The sequence below is a fragment of the Cavia porcellus genome, unplaced genomic scaffold (assembly GCF_034190915.1).
Source record: "Cavia porcellus strain 051 isolate PalLab524CR breed Dunkin Hartley unplaced genomic scaffold, mCavPor4.1 scaffold_28, whole genome shotgun sequence".
Taxonomy (NCBI): domain Eukaryota; kingdom Metazoa; phylum Chordata; class Mammalia; order Rodentia; family Caviidae; genus Cavia; species Cavia porcellus.
The window spans coordinates 35640195-35650094 of record NW_026947511.1 but is presented as its reverse complement, the minus strand read 5'-3'; the positions used below and the strand labels follow the sequence as shown (position 1 = coordinate 35650094).

Here is a 9900-nt window from a genome sequence, read left to right as displayed (position 1 = left end):
TGCATATGCAGAGTTGAAGCTCAAAAAGTCAAGTCTTTCCTGCATCTACTGCCAGACCCAGTGGCTTCCCTGATCATTTGACCCAGTACATATCTACTTATGAATCAACTGACGACCTCTGGCCTCCAGCAGGGAACATGGGAGCTCGGAATAGGGTTTGCTGCTCTGTTGATGTGATGAAGGCTTTATTTCCCAAATCCTCATAATAAATTTCCTTCCCAAGGGGCTCAGGTGGCTTGCATATAGAGCCTAAGGGCCAGCAGCAGGATAGGGGACATGTTTACCCCTATCTGATGGGGATACCTCTCTCTCACCACTGCATTGCTCTTCTCTAAATGCAGGGCTGAGAAACAACACTTAGGCCAGAAGGCTCAAAATGGGATATCCTACTTCCTTCCTCTTGAAGCTGGGATGCAAACATCTGAAGAACACTGCCTGCTCTGCAGGCAAAATCCCTGCATTGCCATGGCTGGAACAGGGCCTGCTCTGAGCTGGCATCAATGTCCATTAGAGCTTTTCTATGGGATCAGAGTTACAAAGACATCCCCTCCAAGGTCTCACCAATAAGCGTACACCAGGAAATGTGGCACAGTGATTGTCATTGGCCACAGCCAATGGTAAAACACCATCTCCGCCCAGCCACTACCACTCTTTCACCACTCCGGAAGTATGCTTAGGAGGCAGTGGGCAAAGAAGTTCCCTCTCCAATTGCTGAGACTCCAGAATGCCACAGGATATAGATAGCACATAACAGCTTCTAGGGTCTCAACCAAGTATAGAGGGACAATCATATACCCATCTAGGAAGGGCCAGTTAAATGCTCCAGGCAGGCAGAGGCCACTGATTCGCCTCTCTTGTCTATCACATCTGGGCTTGGGGGAGGAAAAAAGCCAGATGTCCTGTAAGCAGTTTCCTTCATTCTTTATAAAGGAAAACAATGTACTGTGGTCAAATGCAAATGTGTGCATGTTCAAAGCATGTGTTCATGGTGTTTGAAAGATGCTACTCCTCTGTGATGACACTTGGAGCCATAAATTACACCTGCAGCATGCAGGATAAAGGATGAGACACTCACTCTCCAATCAATGCTTTGTCCTTTTTGCTCTTCTTTCCTCTCCTCTTTGCTTCTCTGACATGGTCCCTACATTATCTCCACGTCCCTTTCTAAAATGCATCACCATGGACTATTTCCAACAGAGTCAGCAGTCCCCACTTATCCCCAGGAGACAAGTTCCAAGACCTCCCACTGATGCTTGAAACCAAAGATAATACCTTCCCCTGTGTCTATTGCTTTTTTCTTTCTACATACATACTACTGGTGAAGTTTAATTTATAAATTAGGCACAATAAGATTAACAACAAAGGCTAATAATAAAATGGGATAATTAACATATTATAATAAAATTATGTGAATGAGGTCTTTCTCATTCTCTCTTTCAAAATATCTTATTGTGCTATTGAACATGAGAACAGTGCTTGATACCAGGACAGTCTAATACCTTAGACTCTTGGGTAGAGTAAGTGACCCTATGGGAGGGTAGCATATACAGTGTGGATGCAGCAGACACAGGGTGCTCGGTTCCTGGATAAGTCCCAGATGGGCATCTCAAGATTTCATTGCACCACTCAGAATGGTGTACAGTTTAAAGCCTATGAGTGGTTCTTTCTGGAAATTTTTATTTAACATTTTCAGATTCAATTGATCACATGCAACTAAAACTATGGGCAATGAGCCCACAGATAAGGGAATGATTGCACTTGAATTTCAAATCCAGATCAGCCACCATGAATTTGACTTTCAGAACAGCCTGCTCTACATCTGTGAGGGAGAGCACAAAGTAACACCTATGGCATGTGTTTTCTGGATCATTCCCCTCAGAGGGTTGCTCCATGGGGACCTTACTAAGCACTTATTCATGCCAGATACTATTGTAGAATGAAGCAGCCTCTTCCAACTTTTATGGTCATGAGAAAATGCTTTGAGAACCTGCTGGGATGTCCACCCATCACCATTTAAGACCTGGAAGTGATTCTCAGTGCCCAAAGGACAGAGTCTCCAAAGGCTGGAGGAGACAGGGATCCACACCCCAGAAAGTCACCTGATTTCTCTCCCATCAGTTTTCTTCTCCCTGGCTGTGCTCTGACTGGTAAGGATGTTCATCATCTGCCTCCTCCCAGCATCCTGCTTCCTGTGTTCTCACCTGGGCTCCCTAAGCAGCCTGTGCTCTCAGCTCTTCCAGGCATCTCAGCTTATCTGTCAGTCCACTGCCCAGTCTTCCTTGCTACTGGCAAGGCTGCCTGATTGCAGCTACTTGCATTCCAGGAGGGCTGGAGCTCCTGGGCCATTGTTTCTACTTACCTGACACACAGGAGGCCCTTGGAGAATCCTTTAGTGGAAATGATACCTAGTGCTTTCTCTAGAGGCTCCCTAGTATATCTTGCAGGTCTCTCTTATTTGGGGGAAGAGTTCTGTGAGCAGAGGCCCAGAACAGAAAGCATGTGCAGGGGACCCAGCATTGAGAGTCTCCTCCCTGGCAGAAGGGGCCCTGCTCCACCATCCAAGTGCAGTCCTTGAACTTGGGCTGAACTCTGCTCAGCAGCATCACGCTGGGAAAAGCAACTGCATTTGCATTGATTCTCCTGCAGCCCTTCTCTTTAGGGCCATATATTGTTCCTCCTTGACGCAAGGCCTGGGGAGCAGTAGCAACCTCCTTGCTTGCTATGGAAATACAGGCTCCTCAAAGGATATTTATTGGCCTGCAGAAAAGATGTGGGGGAATTTTGCTCTCTAGGTGAGTGATAAAAAAGAGCAGCCAGCGGATGTGTTCACCAGATTATTTACCACAAATCTCTTATTTATGGCCTCGCAACCTTCTGATGGCCTCTCCGCCCCAGGCAGCCTCCCCCACACCTGCTTTTCTTCCCAGATGCAGAAAGTGCTGAGCAGTGGACTCTTTGTCCAAGCTTCCTGACTGCTTCCAATTTCCACAGCTGGCACAGGATGCACTGATTTTGCTGGGACTGGCAGAGGGTGCTGAGATCTGGGACATGAATCGCTTGCTGTGAAGTGGGTTGGGTTGATGTGGTCTGGCACCCAGTGTTTGTGATGTAGCCCACAGGGAGCACCTTCTGTCTCTAGCTTGGCAGACACAGATCCTCTCCCTCCTTTGGGACTCTTTTTCCAGCAACCTCACAAAAATAGAGCGTCTCCTCTCAGTCACTGCCTGTATTGGGCACATTGCACTGAGTTATACTCAGCTGATCCTTTTAGTAACCCCATCAAGGTGTAATATGTCCCCAAACCAAAGTCATCCCAGACTTTGGAAGCCTCACTTTCTCCATTTCTCAGGAAATGCCATCACCCAGCCTCCCAGCTGGGTGGCTCTCATGGAGTTTCCACAACAGGAAGCCTTAATTTTGTTGATGGCACATTCTCTCTATTTGTCCCCTAGTCCTCTGGGCCATGTGACTGTCTGGACCCTTTCCAGCTCAGCCCCACCATCCAGGCTGCCATTGAGCTCCCATGCTCTGATGTTGAGCTCCTGACCCTTCCTTCTCTTGGGTCACTAAGAGGCTATTACAAACACACTAGCTGGGGCATGCCCTTGCTGAGTTATTTAAATGGACCCTTGTGTCCCAGGCAACAATATCTAAATTCTTCCTGGAAAGCAGACCACCATCTTGGACGCAAAGGCTGTCTTTGATATCAGTCTTCTCTGGTCCCCCAAGTCCAGCCCTTTTGGGCCCCATGTGGACCCCTGCTCACACTTTGCCTGTCTATCCCTCCTCACCTGTGGTCCTTCTTCCTGAATACCTCCCTCCCTTTTCCCCATGATCTCCCACTTGAACATGGAGGTTCATTCCCAAGGTCATCTCATTCAGAAGACTTCCAAGACAACATAAAGTCTGAGAGCGAGGTGCTGGCCATGTTGGTTCCTTCTAACAGATGTGGGAACGAGTCCACGCCAGGCTTTTCTCCATGCTTCTAGTGATTTCTGGTATTCGTTGGCTTGGAAACACATCATTCCAATGTCTACCCCTGCCCTCACCTATTAATTCTCTCCCTTTGGCTGTATCTTCTTTCTTCTGTCTCTCATAAGGACATTAATCATTGGATTTAGGACCCATCTGGATCATCTAGAATGACCTCGTCTCAAGTTAAGTTAATTGCATCTGCAAAAACTCTCTTTCCAAACAAGTTACATGCATGGTGATGTGGATTATAATCTGGACATGTCTTTTGAGGGCCACATTTCAGCTCTTCACAGGGCTCTTTTTGTTCCCATACATCTGAGTGAGACTCCCCCTTCACTCTTCCACCACTCATTATGGAGGTACTGGCCTGATTCCCCCAACACTGAGCTACTACTCTGGGCCAAGACTCATTTTCTGCCTCAGCACCTGGCCCCTGACCTGGCCCACAGACACTCACAAGTAACCAGTAGATAAGTGGATGAAGCGGATGCTGCTTCCCACTGTGCTGAGAAAAAGAGGCTCTGAAGGGGACAAGACAGGCCTAAGGCCTTGCAATGAACTATGGAAGAACCAGGAGTCTGCTACCGGGATGATGGTCTGGGCTTTTTATCTTGACACCAATCATTCTGCCTGGGCTTGATCCAGAGTCACATTTGGAAAAATGTCTTCTCCTCACTGAGCAGGAAATGTGAAAGGTCAGCCATCTCCCTGGCTCATCAGTAGACTTCCCCAGCTCCCTGCTCCTTCCCCATTCTCATGACCAGCTCTTCCAACTCAGAATTCCACGAGGTGCTTCACCTGGGCAAAGTAGCTGGGGCAAAGTGGCTCCTACATCCTGGATTTCCAAAAGTCCTAGGGGTCCTGTGGGAACAGTCCTACAGGAGGCCAGCACTGTGTGAAAGCAGTGTCCCCATTGATATACCTCCTGGGAGGACAAGACACCCCATGGGGGGTGGTGAATCCCTGCCATGAACCTCTAGATATTACATAGAAGAGCAACTATCCCACATCCATCCCTGCACCCGACCCTCAGACATGGATATAAGACACACATCACAGGGAGGAGCCTTTGATGTGGAAATGGCCCCCACAACACAGCAACATGAGCAGAGTGTAATTAAACCTCAGGGCCCTGACATGTGACATCCCCACTCCACCTGCCTTTCCCTGCCAGGGAGTCGCTGTGGGAAGGAAGCAGCCTGGGAGGCACCTGGCATAGCACTCCCAAAGGGAGAGGGATGCACTAAACACACAGCTTTCAGCTTTCCTCTGTGACCCCTTAGGATCCAAGAAACAGTCTCATCTGCTCTGTGGGCATCATAAAAGTTACTCAAGAGACAGTGTGTACACATCTGTCCCCATGTTGCACACTCTAGGTTTTCTCTGAGTTGTGGAAACCACTCTTCAGTCTCACTAGAGGGCCTCTCTTGCCCTTGACATAAAGTCAACCAGGAGTGTCCTAAGCAGAAAGACAGAACAGGCGACATTTTACATCATCTCTGAACAGGAAAACTCAGGGTGGCCAAAACTACTTCCTTGGAATATTGTGAAAGGAGAGTGGAATACTGACCTTATAGGTCTATGTGGCAGGTGCATTCTTCAGCTTTCAGTCACTGTGACAAAATGCCTGAGGTAAAGAATTTAGAGGAGGAGAGCACTTTGGTTCCTGGTTTCAGAGATTCCAGTCCAAGGTCAACCAGCTTCATTGCTACAGAGAAGCTGAATGACACAGTGGGAGGCAATAAAATAGCAAGACTGCGCATGTCATGGCAGTAGGAAGCAAGGGACAGAAAGAAAGAGCCAAGGAGGAAGGGCAAGGGATCGGATTTGGTCTCCAAAGTCAACCCCCATGACCCAGTCCTTTCAATAAGGCCCCACCTCCTGTTTCCACCACTTCCCAGTAATGATTTGATGGTGATATTAGCATCGCCATGATCCAGCCATTTCCTCATAGCCCACCTGCAACCAAGCCACCACTATCTGGGGGTCCTACCATGCACCATGAAGAGCAGAAGGAGCTGACTGCAAAGGTCACAGCAGTGTGTGCCGTCTCTGTCTCCAGCAGCCCTCTCATGAGCTCATAGCTCTCACGCCAGTTTACAGAGATAAAACAAAGCAAAGAGGTTAAGGACTTGCCCAGGGGTGCATAGCTATTAAGCAGGAGGAGAGAATCAAAACATTGCTCTGCTTCTCTGCCAAGTGTCAGTTTCATTCTCTTTTTTAACCATGAGTTGAGCACTGCGCTGGTTGATGGCCGTTAGTTCGTCAAGGGGGTGACACGGGTTACCATGCAGGATGAGAAGAAGATGAAACCAGGCTTCAGGCTCTTCTCCCAGGCTGGGGGATGGATGCACATACCTAATTACAATGCAGAGAGAGAGAGAGAATAAGTCAGCTACTGAACAGCCTGCTGAGTGTCTGGAATGGCAGGACCAGGATGTGCCCAGAATACTGAGTGCCAAGCAGAGCGAGGCAGTGTGCAGTGTGGACAATGGCCAGGCAGGCAGGTGCCAGGGGTTATGGACAGGCTGGGGACTGTACGCCACAAAACCATGGTCAACAGGAAGCCACCCAAAGGTTTTGAGCGGGAGACATGCGGTCAAATTTGTGCATCTGGAAGATTGTTCTGGAAGTTGTGTGTGGGCCAAGGGTCAGCCTGGGTCAGGGAGATCTTTTGGGAGTTGAGAGGTGGCATGGGCCTGAGTAGCCAGTGTAGAAACAGCAGCGGAAATGGAGGAAGAAACTTGGAGATTGCTTCGTGATAAAAGCAGCAGGAGTGGCCAGGCCTCTGAGGCCCACTCAGGAAAGCAGGGAGGCTGGGAGAGTGCCTGGGTTCCTCAATGGAATTCTGACTGGAAGGGCCCCATTCCCAAGCTGGGATGGGGGAAAGCTGGTGGCATGGACACAAATGTCATGTGGAGACCTGGGACCATGGAGGGATGGAGAAGTCCAGTGGGGAGGGCCACGGCTCAGGGGAGAGGGATGAGCAGCTGGTGAGGACAGCTAGAAATGGAGGCCACCATCTTGGGAGAATTGTGAGGGAACCAAAGGAAAGACTTGGAGGAATAGAGGCTGTTAGGTGGAGGACCAGGGATGGAGAGCCCAGGAGGGAGCAGACAGGGCATGACAGAGGGTAGGAGACTTTCAGGATGGTCAGTGGGTCACACACCACAGAAATATGGTGAGGACAATGCAGTGCTGGACCGTGGTGGAGACTGGATTTGGCAGTAGTTGAGAGTGGATGTCAGGGAAAGGGGGCAGCAGTGATAGGATGTGGGGGAGGAAGCCTGGGGAGAGGGCGAGATCATTCTCAGCAACAAAAGACCAAGTGCATTCTCTGGATTCAGGAAAGGAAGCCTACCTGACGGACACATGGCCAGTGTAAGGTGACAAATGGTCATCTAAGACAAGGGCCCCAAGCACTTCAGCAGCAGGCTTCTGGGGGGACATTGAAGCACGACACCCCCCTGATGGAGCTTCTTCTAGGTGATGCCATCCTGGCCTCTCTGAGCAAACTGGAAGCCGTGACCCTCTCCGGCCTTGGCTTTCTCCTGCCCCTTCGCTCTAAGGCATCTTGGTGGTCGTCTAAGTGCTGGTCCCCCTGTACACCAGCTCCAGGAGGGTGGATGGCGTCTGTCTCGCTTTTCTCCGTCTCCAGCATACGGAAGGGCTGCGGGTGCTCAGGGGCACTGACTGATCTGAGCCAATGTGCAGCCATTGAAAGCCACCAGGAAGCGCCCTCTCGGCTTGGATCATGGCATCCGGTCCTGTCCTTTGAGTAGAAATAGCAAAATCAAGGGCAACTAATTAGACAAAAGAACCACAGCAGCCCTGAGATGACCTTTGCTTTGTTCTATTTTCATAGCCCAGAGATCTCTGGGAGCTGGCGGGGAAGTTACAGAGCAGGGGCAGACAACAAGTTTGTATCTTTGGTGATGTTTGGAGCCAAATCACCTGATCCAGAAGTAAGAGGAGAGGAAGAGACCAAACTGAGGAGCCAAAATCCATCCCTCAGCCTCCCAAAGCCCTTTCCTTGAGCATTCAAGGGAGAGAAAACTCTATGCCAGCAAACAAAGCTTTGAACCAGGAGCCCAGTGCGAAGTGTATCACCTGGAAATAGGCTGAGGCAGGCTTATCTCCTCGTTTTCTTTTTGCCTCTCTACCCTGGGGAAGCAGTGGCTTCATTTCCAGCTAAAACACACAACTGTGTCTCTCTAGGATGACAGAAAAGAGAAAGGATTTGCAGGGATTCATAAAGCTATTGACTTAGGGTGTTAGCTACAAACCCAGCATGGAGCTAGGCACCATGGTTAAATTGCTATGATTCTAGGTGATATTAACTGTGATTGGCAGATTCTGTGGCATGTTGCACAATGCCTGCTCAAAGATTGCCTGCCACAAGCACATGTGTGGGTGAGTACGCACGCACATGCACAATCAATCAGTTAATAATCACAACCTCGCTTAGGTTCTGCACCAAATGCAAACTGCTCGCTGCTCTCATTTCCTGTCTGGCCTCCCCCTCGCCTCACTTCCATCCTGCAGTAAAGGATCGTTTCTGTTTGTACGCTCTAGAATCCAACCCTGTCTTTGTTTGTTCCTCCTTGCCCTTTCTTTTATTCTGCTTTCTTCTCCTCCCTTCTGATTTTCAGCCACTCGTTTCTGGACTCTAAACCTCTCCCTCTTCTGAGCCTGCCCATCTGCCCTCCCCACCGCCCCCTCTGTCACCTCCCTTTCTCTCTTTTCTTCTTTGTGGCTTCTGCTCCCCTTTGTAACCTCTTTTCTTCCTCACCCCCTCTTTCCTCTTCTTTCCCTTCCCCTCTCACACAGCAATCCCCACCTCTCAAGGTCAACAAGCAACTCTGCCCAGATCTGCACTTGAAAGAGCTCACTTGGCTTTAATTGGGATCCCCTCAGAAGCCCTGACCCTAAGAAAACCCAGCACTCGGGAGCTGCCAATTTCCTCTCTATCTCATCACTTCCCTCCTCCATCCCTTTAAAAGCAAGAATCCAATAAAAGAGATTTAAAGTGGACATGAGGAGGAGGAGAGGACCGAAGACATCCTACCTCGCCTTCCTTTGCAGAGATGAGAAAACTGAGACTCCAGGAAGGATGTGACACACCACAGTCACGGAGCCAGTTAGAGACAGCCAGCAGCCAAATCCTGGCTCCCACACTCTGCCGTCCCTGGGCCTGGCCACTGAGGGACTCTAAGAGCGTTTAGAAGCTGCCTCTCAGGACCAGACTTTGCTTAGCCAAAAGTGTGGCCCATTTTCTCCAGATGTGCCCCAAGGCATCTTGGGAAGAAGCTACAGAGTTAAACAAAAACAAACGGTGAGCTTGGTAATTGCACACACTCCTATTTTCTTAACAAACCAACTGGAGCTTGTTAAGGGAGGCTTCTGAACGTAGACAGAAAGAACCTTGTCGTCACCCGTTAAATATGTCTAATTTTACACACTGTCATGTAGTGCTCCAGCCAGCTGGCTCTCCACAGAGGAGAGAGAATGATCACATCTCGGCCCGTTTCTCAGCACATAGGTATTTTTCGCAGGGAGGACTGGGGATGCTGCTTTAATTGTCTTGTGTTGGAAATCTTGCATACTTGGCATCTGCAGTCGACTTTTAATTTATCCCAGAGACCATCTGCCTGATACTGACATGGGCACTTTGTCTTACCTGAGTCCTCAGTTTCCCCAAATGTAACATGAGAGCAGACGAGAGTCTCCAAGGGTCTTTCCCATGCTAAGCACTGTTGTTCCTCAGACTCTCTCCATACTTGCCAAGACCTTAATAGCATCAAAACGCTGAGCAAAGTCTGGTTTTTGTTAGGGCTTTTGCTTACAGAGCCATCTTCCAAATCAAGAACTTTCCCAATGCTTTTTAATAAGCCTATACCTTAAAGAAAGCTGAAAATTAAAATA

General features: G+C 49.1%; 1 long non-coding RNA gene across 1 annotated transcript; it reads right to left on the bottom strand.

Moving 5' to 3' along the window:
• Positions 1-232: 232 nt before the first annotated feature.
• Positions 233-9308, bottom strand: LOC111757963 (uncharacterized). The gene is made up of 4 exons (XR_002792219.2): positions 9044-9308; positions 8086-8189; positions 7337-7747; positions 233-6333 (listed from the first exon to the last, which is right to left on the bottom strand). It is a non-coding gene; the product is annotated as an uncharacterized LOC111757963 (long non-coding RNA).
• Positions 9309-9900: the final 592 nt, after the last annotated feature.